The sequence below is a fragment of the Conger conger genome, chromosome 11 (genome assembly GCF_963514075.1).
Source record: "Conger conger chromosome 11, fConCon1.1, whole genome shotgun sequence".
In the NCBI taxonomy this organism is placed as follows: domain Eukaryota; kingdom Metazoa; phylum Chordata; class Actinopteri; order Anguilliformes; family Congridae; genus Conger; species Conger conger.
In genome coordinates, this window is record NC_083770.1 from 2474696 (window position 1) to 2493153 (window position 18458).

The following is an 18458-nucleotide window of genomic DNA, read 5'->3' on the forward strand; positions in this document are numbered from 1 at the left end:
ACATATGCTAGCCTTGCATCATACCCTGTTTGCTTAAAGGTACAATAGATAATTTTGGACTTCTAAAGGTCAAGAGAGGAATTGCAGCAACAAACACCCTCAAACCACAACACTGTTCATCCCTCCCCCTTCTCTGTGAACATTCTGATGTTGAAACGCCATTGGCTGTGGCAATTAGAACCAATTTTCAACTGATGAGCTTGAATTATTGTACAGCTATACAATGTTTTGGTATAGAGTGCCGGCCCATCAACTGTATATTTTGAAACCCAGATGTCAGTGATTGGTAGGGATTTACAATGGTTTTGTTAGAATGTTTTCATAAATCTTACCTGCTGTACCTTTAATTGGTAATTCTTTAAAATAACTTATTTACATGTCCAACTTTGTCACAGTCAGCTGCTACAGTCCCCTACCTGAGAAAGTCATGTTGCTCAGTGAGCTCTCGGGATGTCTGCAGTCCACACCGCACCTTTGAGGTTTTTCCATTTACAAAGCAGTTCCAGCGACTGTGGCAGAATGAACGTCATGCCAGACGCAGCCTGCTATGCATATGAATGAGAAGCCTCCCGTCAAGCACACGTCGTGAGTTTCTGCGGTGCGAGCCACCTTCTCTCTTTCTCTCGGTCTTCTCTCTTTCAGGGACACTATTATTCATCTCCAGACAGAGCGATGAATGTTAAACCCCTGGGAAGCCGCCTTCTCACTTTCACTCCTTCACTTTGTTTTCTGTCCTTTCTTTCTCTCAGATCACCTACTACTCTCCGTTCCCAGCCAGCCCTAGTAAATTGCTTCAGGCCTCACCCAGACATCTGACTGTGATTAAAAACGAGGCGTGAAGGGTAGTCCGCACCCCCATACACACAGTCCTCCTCTTTCCCTTAACCCTAAAACAACCCTCCCCCCACATCTGCTTCCCCTACTCCCCCCCAACCCCAAGTCTCTGATACAGTCACGCTTCTGTGCAATGCTGATTAGCTAGAACCCAGGAATTGAGGAAGGGGTTTATTACATGTGTGTGTATGTGCACATTAATGTGTGCATGTGTGTGTGTATGTGCATGCTTAACATAACAAGACCCAAAAATATATAGACCCTTCGTTTCAGTCCAGGTGGGGAGAAAGTAGAGAACAACCAACTCCTGGAGAAATGAGGCGTAAGACGCCCCACTATGCCTCTACTGAGAACAGGGATGAAATTGTGCTTTCCGTACATTACAGCCAAACTAGGAAAATGTCAAAGAATTACCAAATAAGTCCAGTACAGTTGCAGAAAATACAATACAAGTAATATAAAAGTAGCACTTGTAAAGTCCTTGAATGTCTCACTTTTTATAAAATATGAATGAAAGAAGCTGAATGTAAATGCAAAATGCTGAACATTAACATCAGTTATTTCTTAGGAACACTTATCAAAAGCAGTGTTTCTCAGGGTCATAGCCTGAATGCGCCAGAGGAGATCAGACTTTCAGGTCCAAGTTGTGTCCGCTCAAAATGCTGTCTGAAAATGGCTGGTTATCAGACAACTGAACTGAAACAACTGGATGCCATGACATGGGGTATGGTGCTCCTCTCTGAAAATGAATACATAAAAATTTAACGGCCATGGGTTATCACTTTTTATTGTGCTGCTGTAAGTTCAGCGTTTCAGTAGCCATGTTACTCTTACTCCATGGCCTGTAAGTATCCACCTTCTAAATGGTAAATGGCAGGCATTTATATAGTTTTTGAGAACTAGACCTTTGTTTTACACCAGCCATTATATACAAGACACAGAGCTAGCTTGCTAGCTAACATGACTTGATACTGGTGCTGAGGCAATCAATTCATCTATCTATACAAATTATATTCCAGACACGTGGCTAGCTAGCTATCAATCGATCCGGTGAGAAGTGATTTAACGTAATGTCAGTGTACTTGGCGACAGGGCGATAGAGCTGACTGGTGCTGGTGTCAAAGCTCTCTCTCAAAAACTACTCATTGTAAAAAAGTCAACTTATTAAAAAAATATTGGATATTGTTGTCAAAAGGTATAGCTAATTTAGGTCAAATACCCTATTCCAGCTGTGTTATGCCTGGCACCGAGAAGGGGCGTGGCTATGATTGTGACGCGTTGCTGTTCTGGTCTATGACCACAGAGCTTGGATGATCAGAGTCGATTTGTTGTCTTATTGGCCTTCCAGCAGATACTGTAGGCGTGGTGTCATTTGAAGTTGAATGTAAAGAGACATTGAAGAAAACAACGTACAAATGAGGTGAATGAAGTGAGAGAAGGTGGATACTTACAGGCCATGGAGTAAGACTAACATGGCTACTGAAACGCTGAACTTTGAAAAGATAATTTAGGTCAAATACCCTTTTCCCGCTGGGTTATGCCTATGAGAAGGGGCATGTCGGTCAATGTACCTGGATTTGCTGGTCTGGTCTATAATAGCATGATGCCCCAACTGTCTCTGGTCATCAAAGATCTCATGGTACCATTTACAAAGAACAAGTGGTTAGCCAGTCCTGGCCACATTCCTCAGTCCAGCAATCTAATAATGCCCAGTTTAAATGTTTTAGTAATCTCCCCTGTATCTCAGTTCATGTTCGACCATTGTTCTGGTACAAAGTGGCTGTCACGTAGTAATAATACATCGCATTAGGATATGTAACTTCAAATAAGAAAAAGAGTAACATTGGCAATTTATTCTCATTATAAGAAACTGAAGACTACACGGCATCAATCTGTCTAGCTGTCTAGGGTTTTTTTTGTGTGTAATGCGGAATAATTCTGGTGAAAAATCAGGCCAATCACATTAAGAAAGGTATAAGTAATCCCTTGTCAAGATAAATAATGAACAAGTATATTTATATTTTTTCCTCCAGGAACGGTGTGTAATCATGGGAAGATACGCTTCCCAGAAGCAGACATAAGCTCAACTGCTACCTGTCCGTCCCAAATTTAACCGCACAGCCATCGAAACCAAACCCAGTCCACCGTCGTTAGCTCCCCTGCGAAAAAAGGAGGGAAAAAAGTGAGTGTGAAGGAGGCTGGGTTTCAAGCGAAGGGATAAAGACGACCCAGGGCATTGTGTGTGTAAAGTGTGAAGTCATTTGTTTTGGCTGACTCATTAATCCAACAGTATGTGCTCAACCCCGCCCCAAATTCCAGTGGCATGCTACGAGTGGCAGCCCACTGCGCAGTGCCGCTATTAATACCCTGTCTGATTGAAGGAGACCTGCCCAATTACTGATTTTCCGTCTTTGCTTCCAAAAATATCTTTCTGCTGCTCTGAATGTGACCCGTTGTTGCTAGACTCCCTGCGGGCCTCATGCCTGGTTCGTACCGCGAATGAGGAACACCTGACCGCCCACCTGACCGCCCACCTGACCGCCCCCATCCCCACACCGAACAGCTGTGAACACGGTCGCAAGAAACGACTCCTCCTACACACCCGCTGTGCGCGATGCATGTTTTCGTTCCTCTTTTTACACATTTCCATGGTTTGGGGGGAAGTATGTGTGGTCTGGGGTAAGAGCGGAGAGCTGGTGGAGGAGCCCCATGAAGGTCTGAGGAAGAGCAGCTGGTATGAGGACCATCTGTGTGCGAAGAGACCACCGGTGTAGAAGAGCTGCCACTTCGCTCCCAGACTGGGCGAAAACACGTCGGTTCCCAGGATCTAGAGGCCCAGTTGCCCTCCTTCCAGCTGTGAAATGGAACCAAGCAAGAGCTATCTGGAGCCAAAACCAAAAATAAATACAAAATGGCTGCCCCAGTGTGGTGGGATTGTTTTTCCACTACCTGCCACCGCAGCTAAAACACATGACATAGAGCTGCCGTCTGCCAAGATGAAAACCGCTGCCTGGATGGTGCTGTGGTCCAAGGCTGAAGACAAACAACACCACTTCACATTACCACCATCTAATTCTGGTGGTTAGCTGGGGTCTCTCTCTCTCTCTCTCTCTCTCTCTCTCTCTCTCTGTATCCCTCCCTCCCTCACCCTCTCTCTCTCTCCCTCTGCTGTGTTAATCAACAGTTATGCATTTTGCTTGCTCTGCCCACAGTCCACTTGCAAAATGACTTTGTTGCAACACCAGTAGCGCTAACAGTCTCAGTGACACTTAGAGACCCACCCAGAACCTCAAATGACCAAGTGACCCTGACCCAGTGGGATATTGAGAAAAGGTGATTATGGCAAGCCTGTACCTCCATCAGAAAGAGTAAGAGTTGTCAGGGACAGAGGTTGAGAGACTTGTGAATCTGTGGTGAATTGTGTGGGGCTCGGACAAGAGGTCATCTTCACGCATGATTCTGCATTCTTTCATTTTATGAACACTTCTAAACAAGCACTTTGATAGACATCTAAACTGCCTCAGAATTATGCTGCAGAACAGCAGACATTTTGATGTTCCGAGTCATAATGTATTTGACGTGGGCACGAGGCCGGGGAGAATGTGGGCTGGAGCTCAGCAGGAGAGCACTGCTGTTCTCTGCTGTGACAGCCGCCAGAAACACGGCCGGCCTCAGGCTTCGTACGGGGCCTGGTCCTCCCGTGGTATGGCTGTACGTCTCCGCTGCGCTCTGCCTCGCAGTAATCAGCACACATCAGGGCATATACATAAAACACTGCCGTGCCACTGAACCTGCTGGAAATGCAGACAGCGTTTCTTAGCGATGCATGAAAGTGTTTAATGGGGGTGTTTTTCCGGTCTGGTTGGCATTTGCTGTCAGGCGGCAGGAGCGGCAGCCAAATCGGCCCTGTTCCTGATTTGCATGTAATTAAAGTCACGCGAAAGGACATTACCATATTATTATCATTATAATGCGACACCTGGTAGACGTCTAGCCGTTATCAGGTAGAGGGTGGCACATTGAGCTCTTGTCAGACGATTCTAAATGCGAAATGCGTGTTTGTGAGTCTAGGCCTGTGTGTTCAATATGCCTGAACCACACAAGGACCATGACTATAAATTCTCCAAAAGGTCACAAGTTGCATTGGCAATTTTTGGTAAAAGCCGCTGCAAATTCTATCATTCTGGGCTGCAATAATCACAAAAACAGTCCTGAGATCCTGGTGGGACTGATATATATATATATTTTTTTGGTATATTCATTTTTGTATTTATGCTCACATTGTGGGACTAAATGGGAAGTAATTTACTCCCACTCTTCCACTGCACTGGTCACATGCTGCCATCGTTCTCAGTGACTGTATTAGCTACAACCCAAATCCGTCCACGGGGGATTCCTCCTGCCGCCATTTCTCCCTTCCTGTTGATCAGGATTTTACCTGTCGCTTGTTTGACAAATTAAGATCCTGATTCTGTAGGGCGCTTACACGGATGTCATCCAGGTGATCCAGGTGATCCAGTGGATGAATAATTCAGGGGTGTGAATGCGGTTATTTAGACTTGCGTATCTGAGTGAAAGAGGTGAAGACGCAACAGGAGATGGGTGGGTGAGCGGAGCTCGTGAAAAATAGGAGAGAGACAGACAGGTAAAACCTGAGAGCCGGGCTCAGCTGGAGACGTGCCACACGGAGAGGTGGAGACGTGCCACACGGAGAGGTGGAGACGTGCCACACGGAGAGGTGGAGACGTGCCACACGGAGAGGTGGAGACGTGCCACACGGAGAGGTGGAGACGTGCCACACGGAGAGCTGGAGACGTGCCACACGGAGAGGTGGAGACGTGCCACACGGAGAGGTGGAGACGTGCCACACGGAGAGGTGGAGACGTGCCACACGGAGAGGTGGAGACGTGCCACACGGAGAGGTGGAGACGAGCCACACGGAGAGGTGGAGACGTGCCACACGGAGAGGTGGAGACGTGCCACACGGAGAGGTGGAGACGTGCCACACAGAGAGGTGGAGACGTGCCACACGGAGAGCTGGAGACGTGCCACACGGAGAGGTGGAGACGTGCCACACGGAGAGGTGGAGACGTGCCACACGGAGAGGTGGAGACGTGCCACACAGAGAGGTGGAGACGTGCCACACGGAGAGGTGGAGACGTGCCACACGGAGAGGTGGAGACGTGCCACACGGAGAGGTGGAGACGTGCCACACGGAGAGGTGGAGACGTGCCACACGGAGAGGTGGAGACGTGCCACACGGAGAGGTGGAGACCACGAACACGAGTGCGCAGGACGGCTGAGACGTGTAACACTGTCAGTCTGCACAGATAAATCAGTTACACGGACCTCGTGTTGCTATGATATTAAGCAGCCAACTGGCTGTTCTGCAACAAACCTTGCCATCTGGATTATCTTCATGTCCCATGGTGAGGTGATCTGTTTGATGATCTGTGACTCTTCCAGACTAAAGAAACTGACACTAATACGCAACCCTACTCAGCTTGAAAATTGAGCTGGTCAACCAGCATGTCCCAGCTGGTCATGAACAGGTCTGGCTGGGTATGAGCTGGTCAACCAGCTAGTGCTGGTATCTTGTCTGAGCTGATAGCTAGTGAACCAAACAAACTATTTCAAAACATAGCTTGAGCCAGTCAAACCATGTCAAGCTGGGAGACGGTCTGAACTGGTCAATCAGCTACCAGCTTTTTCAAAACCTAGCCTGAGCAGTTTTTTTCAGCAGGCTGCATATGGGAGATGTGAGTCAGGCCCTGTGTCTTTGCGCACGCACACACATGCAGACACGTGAATTTGCACCAACACACAAGCATGTTCACACCCATATATACGCATATACACTCACCGAGCACTTTATTCAAACATTTTTACTTTATTACACCTACATATTCATGCGATTATCTAATCAGCCAATTGTGTGGCGGCAGTGCAATGCATACAATCATGTAGATACGGGTCAGGAGCTTCAGTTAATGTTCACATCAACCACCAGACAAAAAAAAGTTACTTTGACCGTGGAATGATTGTTGGTGACAGACAGGGTTTGAGTATCTCAGAAACTGCTGATCTGCTGGGATTTTCACGCACACTAGTCTCTAGAGTTTGCAGATAATGGCGCAAACATTAACCACATGATTGGATGATTAGATAATAGATAATCCCATGAATAAGTAGGTGTACAGGTGTTCCTAATAAAGTGCTCAGTGAGTGTGTATATATATATATAGGTTTATATAAGATTCACAAATACCTGCACACAGAGAAGTCTCCTCTTTGCCAAGATCCCACATCAGATGGAGATGTAGACAGAACTTTATCACACAGATTCTTGGCATTCCTTCAGGCCGTGTGATTTACGCTCTCAGACAGGCAAACGCAGATCCCCCTTCTCCCGTGACACAAACCGGGACCGTATCATTGTTCCAAACGTCCCACAACACAATCATCTTCTGTTTGCCTTCACGAATGAGGAATTATATACATATAGGCCAACAGCCTTGACTTATACTGTATGTCGTCTTCTATAATTTAAAACTGGAGTTTGTTTCCCCCCCTTGTGTTTATAGCAGGGCTTGTGGTGGCAAGCTCTTTACTTAATGGTTCAGGAATGCTAATTAAATTCAACAGGCCCACAACATCTCACACGTTGCGAAAATTAAAGGGGAAAAATACTGGATACTGTATATATTCTGAATACAGTGTGCTGAGGTGTATCAGCAATTAATTGAGATTAAACAATGTAACATCTACTCTGAGACGTGCAAGCGTGTGTATGTGTGTGCGTGTGTGTGTGTGTGTGTGTAAGTGCGTATTGTTTACTGTGTGAAAACAGCAGTGTCTTCTGAAGGGTGTTCTACATAATGCAGTACTACAACACTCAATCTACCTGCATAACATATTTTATTTAATGGCAGCATAGCTTCCGCTCACATACAGCTCTGGACCGAAGTCAAATTTCCCCTTCACCTAGAGATATCGGTTACTGTGACACGAGGGATACTCTGGACACTCTCACAGCTACCTTGTCTGACTTTCAACACAGGATTTCGTCCACCATTTTGGAGATTCGGCAAGATGTAGAGAAACACTCCTTTTTTCCTGAGAAACAGTAGACTAAATACAGGACAAAAAAGGGTAACTGTGAATGAGCTACTCCTGAAGTTGGCTGTATTGTTCAATCGCTATGATCATTGAGACTAGCAGTTGTGACTTGTGACTAGCAGTCTGAACACCCTGGGCTTTCCTGTGAGGCATTTGGTGTCATGTTTGCCGGCTTCAGCAAACCTACCACTTCTGCCCTCCTTGTGCCAAGAACGGACCTTTGTGGATAATCATCTATATTCGTCATCTGCATCCTTTATTATTTGTACAATTTATAATTTCATGTATTAATTTAATTAAATGTATTTATATATTACACTACTGACACACGCATTGCCTGCCAGAAGCAGATAGGCTCCCCCTCTGAGCTTGGTTCTGCTCAAGGTTTCTTCCTGTTAGGCTGCGAGTTTTTCCTTGCCACTGTCACCCTTGGCAGGTCTCAGGCTGGGGCTCTTTGTAAAACAGCTTTGGGACAATATTGCATTGTAAAAAGTGCTATACAAATACAATTGAGTTGAATTGAAATTGAATGGTTGTCACCTGCCTTCTGCTTGTCACATGTTTATAGTCCAGTGTCTGAGCTTAAGAAGAGCTACCTTTACTCTTACGGTACCTGTACGAGCCTCAGTGGTGCTAACTTTATTTCAGAGTCACTTCAGAGGTATTAAGCTGGTTGCTCTACAGATTTCAAGGCCAAAGACAGCCATCCATTTTAGCAGCTCAACTGGACAAGGGGGCAAACGGTTGCTAATTCCCCAACAACTCCCTGTAATCAGTCAGTTACTGTGGCAAACCAGGGTAAAGTCAGGACAGCTAGGGGCCAAGAGACATCCAGGCACCATGGTTTACCCAGACCCTGGAGTCCATATCAGGAGCAGATAATGAAGTTTCCCTTTCCAGGTATAGCAGGCGTATTGTGTCTCTCTAAGTGGTCCAGACACGATTTCTCTCCCTGCAAGGTGTCACATGGCAGATTTCTAATGCGGAAATACAGGACCAGGCATGGACTGGCAAAAAATACTGCATATTTTACGGGAGGAAAATATGTGAAATTGAAGCACTATCTGCACGAATCCAGCCTCTTCAAAAAAAAAGTGAAAATAACAAGAAAAAAAAAAACACAATTATTTCCAGGCTATTGAATTAAGTCTGAGGGAGTCATGTGAGGCCCAAGCAGCAGAGTGAGGTAACTGGATTGCGTTCTCATTATCCTGTGTTCTGTTTGTGAGCCTGCACAGGTGCCTCTGTCAGTATGCTCCCGGGAATTAAGTGGGAACTATTATTTATTTATTTGTTTGTCTGTTTATTTCAGTGCTTTTCAGGGTTTTTCTCCTTAACCGGCCATAATATTGAAGCCCGACATGTTTACAGACAAGCAAAAAAGTTATAGAAGAACAGCACCTTGCACAAACGTGCCACTTCACCCACAAGGTTCTGGTAGCAACATGATAACTCGAAACCCAGAAAGAAAGGCTTGGAGCAGTCCTTAACTGACTCTTAAACCTGCACACTCAGGAACAACATGGGGACTGACTTTAAAAGTGTTTTATGGTTTTATAAAAAATAATGAACAACCCTTGTTTCGACATCATCGGGTTCGTTCTTCAAAACCTTGACAGAGAACTTCTAATACCTTTCTAATATCTTTGTTGACTGAAGCATGAGGGAATTTATTCCACAGGGTATAATACACAGTCGCAGGGGAGGTTCTTGTATAGTAGATTATAAGTATTTTGAGTTTTAGAAACTAATCGAAAGAACAATACCAAAGTTATCTATCTCCTCCACATAACAAGAGACTTGTGTCCAGTTTAATTTTGAGTGCCACCGAATCAAAGATGAGGCTGGGCTACTGCCGACACTGGGCTCACGATACTCCGGCGTTATAACTTGTCAACTTATGTATAAACCCTTTAAAGCGATATTTACTCATGACATTAAGACATACAGACCATGAAAGCAAATACATTAACATGCAGCCACGAACGCAGCTGATGCAGTTGTGTGTGACTGGTGAATGGTGACAAGCAGGCCTCCAAACAATGCACCACTCCTAAAACATACAAAATGTTTACATGAACATCAATTTATGTGAAATTGGCTGTCACGACTTACGACTGATTGTGATAGAATGGGTCACATTTAGCCAAGAGTGTAAGTATAAAGCAGTACAACCATGAAGCAAATGCAACTCCAATCTTTTGTCATTGTCACTGTGCTCTCCATGTCAGGCTGGCCCAGAATGCATCTGTGCACGCATGCATGTGTCCCGTTAGGCACAAAATCTTCCAACAATATATATATTACATATTATAAACATTAATGACACAAAATCAAATTTGACTGACTGGATCAGAACTTCCCTCAACAGGTCAAATAGCATCTGGCACGGCAGGAAACCACTGTAATTAGTTTCAATTACATTACATATTAAAACTTGAGAGGGGGAAGGGCGTTTTAAAAACAGTCCACATTCCTAAGAAATTCATAACGTCAGCAGCATTTAATTACGAGTGCATTAAAGAAGCCTCTAACCGTAGGCCCTGCTAGCTACCCCCAAGCCCCGCTTCCTATTTACGTGGAAAAACTGCTGAAAACCAGGAGGTGAGTCTTTCATCCAGTAGCCCATGCTGAGAGCCAAGAACAATGCAAAATCTTGTACATAGGAGAGTACAAGTGTGCTTGCGTTTGTGTGAATTCCATGTGCACACAACATCTGGCAGCGTTTAAATTTGTATTTCAGTTGTGCACGCAGACACAATGTACAGGTGAACGTCTACAAGTTGCAGGTTTTGAGCTCCTCATTGTCATGTTCTAGGACAGAGGCCAGTCAGAGGCCAGTCAGAGGCCAATCAGCAGCTTGCATTTTATAACGGCTTCTCCCGCCAAGAAGGCCGCTCTGCGAGCAGGGTGGGGCGGTGAGAGCGCCGTTCACACAGCGGAGTGAGGGGGTGAAGCTGTCTGGAGAACCAGCCCTGGGACAAATGCGTAATTGTGCTGGATTCAAATACATTTCTACGCTTTGCTGAGCTTTGAAATGCTCTCAAAAACAGCAAACCTCATCCTCTTGGTAGGCTCAATTGCACCGGACAAGATCAATGAAGTCCTGAAAAGCTTCTGAATCGAAAACAATAACGTATTTGACAAAGGTCTGTAGAGAACACAGACCTCTTTGCTGGCCACCTGCAGCCTAGTATGGACTACTGGTGAGGACAATTCTGACTCTCACGCCAACTCTGCTGCACCAAAACAATGTGAAGGATCAAACAAGTGTGGATGCAAATCCAAAACGAAACACTGCGATGGATATTTGTTTACTCACTCACTATATGCTCCACTCCAGTTTCCTCCCACAGTCCAAAGACAAGTATGTAAGGTTCATTAGAGAGTCTAAATTGCCCCTAGCTGTGAGTGTGTGAGTGAATGGTGTGTATACCCTATAGCGGTCTGTCCAGGGTGTATTCCTGCTTCTCCAATGTATGCTGGGACAGGCTCTAGCACCCACTGTGACCCTGACCAGGATTAAGCAGGTTAGATAATGAATGTATATGCTCTACTAGCGTTCATGCACATCCCTAGCATTGTACTCGTTTGTGTCTAAACAGGATATTCAGTTATTCAAACATTGTTCTCTGAGATAGAATAACATGAATAACAACATCGTTCTCATCATGATAGATGAAAGTGATCCTAAATATGCTGTGGAAATGACAGATAATTCATAGACATCAGTCATTTTTTTCTGAATGAATGCTGATTGATTCAGATCATATGGCAGATAATTAATTTATATTATTAACGTTCCTGAATAAATATAGCCAGTCACTATGTACTGTACAAGCTCTGTACATTACTTGTTGAAAACTTGGGACATTTTAACTTTCGATCTTGGCATTGTGTAGTATTGCATTATACAAGATTAACAAGCCTAGCATCTGGAGCACTGACATGTCAGCCTCACTCTCTCACCCCCCAGCAGCTGTTTGAAAGCTTCAAATCTGACCGGGGCTGAATCGTGCTGGCTGGGATTCATTGTACTGTAAAGGGATGACATCACCAGGGGCCCTTTGTATAAAGCACCTGTTCATTTCCCTAAGAATCACACTAGAATAGATTTAAATAATAACAAGCTTGAATTTCAGTCTAAATTAAAAGCCATGTGTATACATGACATGGAATCCCTTTTTATTGAGTCTTCATCCACATATCAATGCAGAAGTTGGCTATTTGTACAAAAACAGCTTGCATATCCATTGGGTGGGTTGAGATAATGAACCATGGTCTCTATATGTGAGACCATGCAAAGGCCTGTCTGCTTGAAGGCTCTACGAATGACAAATGGAGATGGCCCCATAAAAGTCTTAATGACTTTCATTCTCTACTGTGAGAGCCACATTTTATTCACAGAATCTTTTTATTAAACTTATTTTTAGACTGCTGTAGTGTATCCACTTAGAGGTTTGACACGTTGCATCCACTGCATACCACTGTTGTAATGTGCAGTTATTTGTGTTACTGTCACCTTCCTGTCAGGTTGATCCCGGCTGGCCATTCTCCTCCAACCTCTCTCAATGACATGTTGCTTATTATTTGTTTTGAAATTAGCTCAGCAACAACCGATAACAACAGCAAATGTGTTCTTTCAGCCAAACTGTCACAGACTTCTTAATGGGAAGACCCCACAAGGTCTCCTACATACATGGCAAGTTAAGAGTAGTTTTAAGAACTGTACATCTCGCTTACTTCTAGGAGTAGGGTTACATTTCATCACCAGTCTTCGAATGTTCCCACAATTAAGAGTACATTAAGCAGCTGTGTACATTGAGCAGCTGAGCACATACGGTTCCACGGCTGCTATGAGGCTTTTGGCAGGGTATGCCTTCCTTGGCACAAAGATATGTGCTGGTTTAAGGGTACTAGAATGCAGTCACCAGGGAATGGCACAGGGTGGATGTAAGTAGTGATCAGAGCAAGGATTCAGCAACCGAACAGCAGCTGGAACTGCCATATGCTCTCAATCACCTACTCATTTCGACCAATCATAAGTTTACAGACTAAAGAGACAAGACTATCTCTGCCAAAGGGAATTTTCACAAAACCTGCCTCTCTCTCTCCCGCTTCGAGGTTGTAAGGCGAGTAGGTGGCGCGGTTATTCGCGGGAATTCGAAAATACAGCGGGAGCCATGATGTAACTGCCAATACGTGGAGCGGGGAGGCGGGAGCTGATCTGGGCTCTCGGATACGGTTGTGCCCTGGGAGAGCCGCGGTGATGTGCTGGGAATGACGGATCGCACAAACTGTACACTCAAAAGCCACAAACTCAAAGTGCACTTCACAACAGACTATTCACCCGCTACACACACCCAGACCAAACTGAAGCAGCACAGGGGTGCACTGTGGGATAGAAAGAAGCGCCGCTCGTGGAGGAAGTGAATGGCATCTGCACAGCAACAGCGCCACCAGCTAAAACAAAAAAAAGCTAAAACAGCATATATTTCTATACCTTTTAGTCTGTAACTAAAACTATTATTTATTGGTATTATTATATCCTCATTTCTGAGGGGCAAAAAGAACAGCTTAAGACCTGTCCTATCACTGCAGAGTCCTCCGATGGCTGGAGAGGGCAGACGCTAGCCAACAGGGCCCACCATCAGTCTTTTCCTCCAACTTCCAGCAGCCACTCTGCCATCCATATGCTGAGCCCTGCAGCCACAGCTCTGCAGCTGCCGCCTGCACATCCCTGATAGACCAGAGGGGGAGCTGTTACAGTTGGCTCCAGAATTACTGGCACCCTTAATAAATATGCACAAAAAGTGCTGTAAATTAAAATACATAAGCTTTATTTTCCAAAATGCGTAAATGCTTTCTTAATGATTTAATAGAATGAACTTTTTTCAAATAAAAAAAGATCTTCCTTGCCGTCCGTGGGGATAATATGCACTTGCAACCTCTTCCTGGCAAGTTTGGAACAATTCCATGTTTTACACTTTTTTAGTATTGCCCTTACAGTGCTAAGTTTAACTGCTCATGCATATTTTTGTACCGATTACTAGACTTGTGATGGTCAGTGACCATCTGTCAATCACAACTGAACTGACAACTCTTCCCATGCTGGTCGGCAGGGAGCATGCTCCTGAATGCATCCTGCTGCCACCATCATGAGTTACATCATCAATGAAGGTTACAGAGCCCACTCCACAAGCAGCCATGCAAGCCCAAGCCATGACACTTCCTCCTCCGAGCGTGTATGTTTTGAGACCAAGTTAATCTTGGTTTCATCAGTCCATAAAACTTTGTTCCTGAACTTTTGTGGCTCATCTCTGTGCTTTGCTAATTGTAATCTCACCTTCCATTTTTACTACTGATGAGTGGTTGGCCTTGTGGCATAGCCTCTATATTGCTGCTCTCTAAGTCTTCTTCAAACGGTTGATTGAGATACCTTCACCCCTGCCTTGTGGAGATTGTTTGTGACGTCACTGACTGATGTTTTGGGGTTTTCCTTAACAGCTCTCACAACTTTCCTGTCATCAACTGCTATTGTTTTCTATGGTTGACCTGTTCAATGTCTGTCGCTCAGTACGCCAGCAGTTTCTTTCTTTTTCAGGACACTCCAAATTGTTGTACAAGCTGTCCCCAATGCTTATACAATGACTCTGATCGATTTACCTTCTTTTCTAAGCCGCAAAATGGCTTGCATTTCTCCCAAAGACAGCTCTCTGGTCTTCATGTTGGTTTATCTTTTCTAACACAAATGCAGTCTTCACAGGCAAAACCCAAGGCTAAAACCAAGAGTAGACATTCAGAACTATTTATTGTTTAACCAATCAATCTTATACGACACATCTGGGCAACAAGAAACACCTGCCAGTCACATGTTGCAATATTTTTGCTCACTTAAAAATTGGGTGGTCTGATACAAAAGGTGATATGTGCTAAGTTGTTAAACAAATCTAAATAAAAATACCAGGAAATAAAAGCTGAAATTCTCATGCACATATATTTTCCTCAAAAACAAAGGAATTGACCTTGCTGTTCCAATACTTTTGGGGGGGACTGTAGATCATTGCCCATGTTGTTTATTATATGCAGCCTTTTTCATCTATTTTTATTCAGGGTATCATTCTGGGCCCACTGTATTTGGCAATTCACTCTGCAATTCTGCTCACGATTTTGAAGATGCAGAGGAAATTTTAGAATAGAAATCTCAATAGTAGATTTATTTAGTAAATTTCCTCCTCAAACCAGTTTTGCTGACTAGAGGGAATATAAGGTGTAAGGCCAATCATTTTACAATTAGTGCTCTAATGTGTTCTTATTGAGTTGCATGTTAATACATTAACAGTCATTTGCCTCACAGAACAGGACAGGCTTAAACATGCCAGATGCTAATTGTAAGGAGTCGTATAAGCCAAAGAGCATTTTGAGAAGTGACTCACATTTCAACTTTTTGTTTTGTTTAGCATGCATATGAGCAGATACGAGGTTCATTTGTTTTGAGTTTCTTTACATTTTGAAAGTACATGTCTGTGAACAGTGACTTCAAATATTAGACGACCTGAATAGGAGGAAAACATACTTCAAGAACCTGTTCATCTGTTTTTCATTTAAAGAAAAAAATGTGGGTGTGCGTGTGTGTGTGTCCGCGCGTGTGCACATGCACGCGTGTGCGTGTATATACATATAGATTTACATGGATACTTGCTGTCTGCTTCTCAACATTAGCAGACTGCTCCTCTCGCATTCCAGGTGACCTCTGACCTCCGATGAGCGAGGTCACTTCCTCTGCGAGGTCAGTGAGGGGGGCCCTCCATTTCCTCTTCCAGTTATCTCTCTGCAGGTTTGTCCGCTGGGGGGAATCCACAAGCGCCGCGGGCGCAGGAAGTGACTGACATCTGCAGAGCAGCCGGTTCCTCTGGGGCGCCTCTCCGAGCGCTACCACCAATCCTGTTTCATCACACGCCTCTCTCTCCGAGCGCTACCACCAATCCTGTTTCATCACATGCCTCTCTCTCCGAGCGCTACCACCAATCCTGTTTCATCACACGCCTCTCCGAGCGCTACCACCAATCCTGTTTCATCACACGCCTCTCCGAGCGCTACCACCAATCCTGTTTCATCACACGCCTCTCTCTCCGAGCGCTACCACCAATCCTGTTTCATCACACGCCTCTCTCTCCGAGCGCTACCACCAATCCTGTTTCATCACACGCCTCTCTCTCCGAGCGCTACCACCAATCCTGTTTCATCACACGCCTCTCTCAGAGCACTACCACCAATCCTGTTTCATCACACGCCTCTCTCTCCGAGCGCTACCACCAATCCTGTTTCATCACACGCCTCTCTCTCCGAGCGCTACCACCAATCCTGTTTCATCACACGCCTCTCTCTCCGAGCGCTACCACCAATCCTGTTTCATCACACGCCTCTCTCTCCGAGCGCTACCACCAATCCTGTTTCATCACACGCCTCTCTCTCCGAGCGCTACCACCAATCCTGTTTCATCACACGCCTCTCTCTCTGAGCGCTACCACCAATCCTGTTTCATCACACGCCTCTCTCTCTGAGCGCTACCACCAATCCTGTTTCATCACACGCCTCTCTCTCTGAGCGCTACCACCAATCCTGTTTCATCACACGCCTCTCTCTCTGAGCGCTACCACCAATCCTGTTTCATCACACGCCTCTCTCTCCTCACCTCGCCCTCTCTCCACACCCCGTTCCCGCTGTTCCGGCAGCCTCCTGCGGACGGGGGGCTGGGTCCCATTAGCCGTAATGTGGTTTAATACTGAGGGCGATCGATGCCCCGGCCCGTCAGGCGATGGGGCTTCTCGGAAGTCGGCCGTCATTCAGCCACCGACGAGCTCTCGACGCTAAACAGACCCCCGAGCCTCTGCAGCGAGCGCACGGCGGAAATCCAATAATGGCCTTCCAGAAGACGCCGGAAGACCTGGGCCGCTCGCTCAACATGCACCACGCCAGTGCATTTACACATTAGCCCAGCCGTGATGATAAATGATTGGACAACGGAGATCGGCTATGCGATTAAAGTGCACAGGACACGAAAGGCACCGCTCCAAAACTAGACCAATGTGCTGTGGCAATAGGCACTGCACGTAAAGCAGTCTGGTGGGCACTGAGACAGTTTAAACATTGTGACAACAATCTGGTTGTTTAGGTCTCCCAATGTGTTTGAATGTAAGATTACGTCGATATATACGGTAGCTGAATCATTCCCAAGGAGACCAGAAGATTCCGTGAGAACACTCAAGCTGTGAGAGAGAACTTCAACCTGTCCCTCATCCCTACCTGCAACTTTTACCAGGACAGAGCGATGACATTCATCACATCTGAGCATACTTCACATCAAGGATGTAACTTTAGTCTGAATATTAAGAGGGGTTGAGATGCATTGACCCTGAACACTGCCACCCTCTAGGGAGGTCTGAAGGCATGCCTCCCCCTGGAAGATTTTATTATTATTTTTTTATAACAGCTGTGAAAATCGTTAGTATAATATAATTTGATTATAATTGTAATTATTATTATTTTTTCCATCATCATGATATATCATATTTGTCCTGTTTTTTTATAACTGGAGGGTTGAAGCTAAACCCCTTAACCCCACCGTATATTACACCCTTGCTTATAATAGACAAATGTGAGAAATGAACGTTGTTTAAAACTAGACTCACCTTCCAGAAGAGAAGATTCGATTCACTCGCCATCCTAGCTGTTGGATATCAAAACCTCCCCCTCGGGCTCCCTGCACAGACATGGAGGAGGAGGCGGTGAACAGGAAGGAGAGAGAGAGCAGAGGAGAGAGAGAGCAGAGGAGAGAGCAGAGGAGAGGAGAGAGAGAGCAGAGGAGAGAGAGAGGAGAAGAGAGAGAGCAGAGGATTGAGAGAGAGTAGAGGAGAGAGAGAGCAGAGGAGAGAGCAGAGGAGAGAGAGAGCAGAGGAGAGAGCAGAGGAGAGAGAGGAGAGGAGAGAGAGAGAGCAGAGGAGAGAGCAGAGGAGAGGAGAGAGAGAGGAGAGAGAGCAGAGGAGTGAGAGAGAGCAGAGGAGAGAGCAGAGGAGAGGAGAGAGAGGAGAGGAGAGAGAGAGGAGGAGAGAGAGAGCAGAAGAGAGAGAGGAGAGGAGAGAGAGCAGAGGAGAGAGAGAGGAGAGGAGAGAGAGCAGAGGATTGAGAGAGAGCAGAGGAGGGGAGCCGCGGTGGCGCAACAGGCTAAGACGCAGCAGACTTGCGGTTGCAGTTTGCTGCAGTTGCACACCGGGGACCGGGGTTCGATTCTCGGTCCTGCCAAAAGCCAAGTTTGGCCGGCTCACGTGGGGCAGCAATAATTGGCTCGCTGCTCCAGAGGGAGGGACTTGGCAGGGTTATTAGATCGCCGCACAATAAGCACCTCGGGCACCTCGGAATCACGGTAACGGGCACGAGACGAGACGGCTTGAAGAAGGCGTGTCGCTCTCATTCGGGCCGCCGAGGGACGGGGTACGGGCGGTACA

The 18458-nt window shown here is 45.7% G+C and overlaps 1 protein-coding gene across 1 annotated transcript in view; it reads right to left on the reverse strand.

Annotated features, from left to right (window-relative positions):
* LOC133140112 (bone morphogenetic protein receptor type-1B) overlaps positions 1-17696 on the reverse strand; it is a 141210-nt gene extending 123514 nt beyond the window's left edge. The window contains exon 1 of the mRNA XM_061259692.1: positions 17646-17696. The gene's annotated coding sequence lies outside the window, so the exon portion shown is untranslated. The remainder of the gene's footprint in view (positions 1-17645) is intronic.
* Positions 17697-18458: the final 762 nt, after the last annotated feature.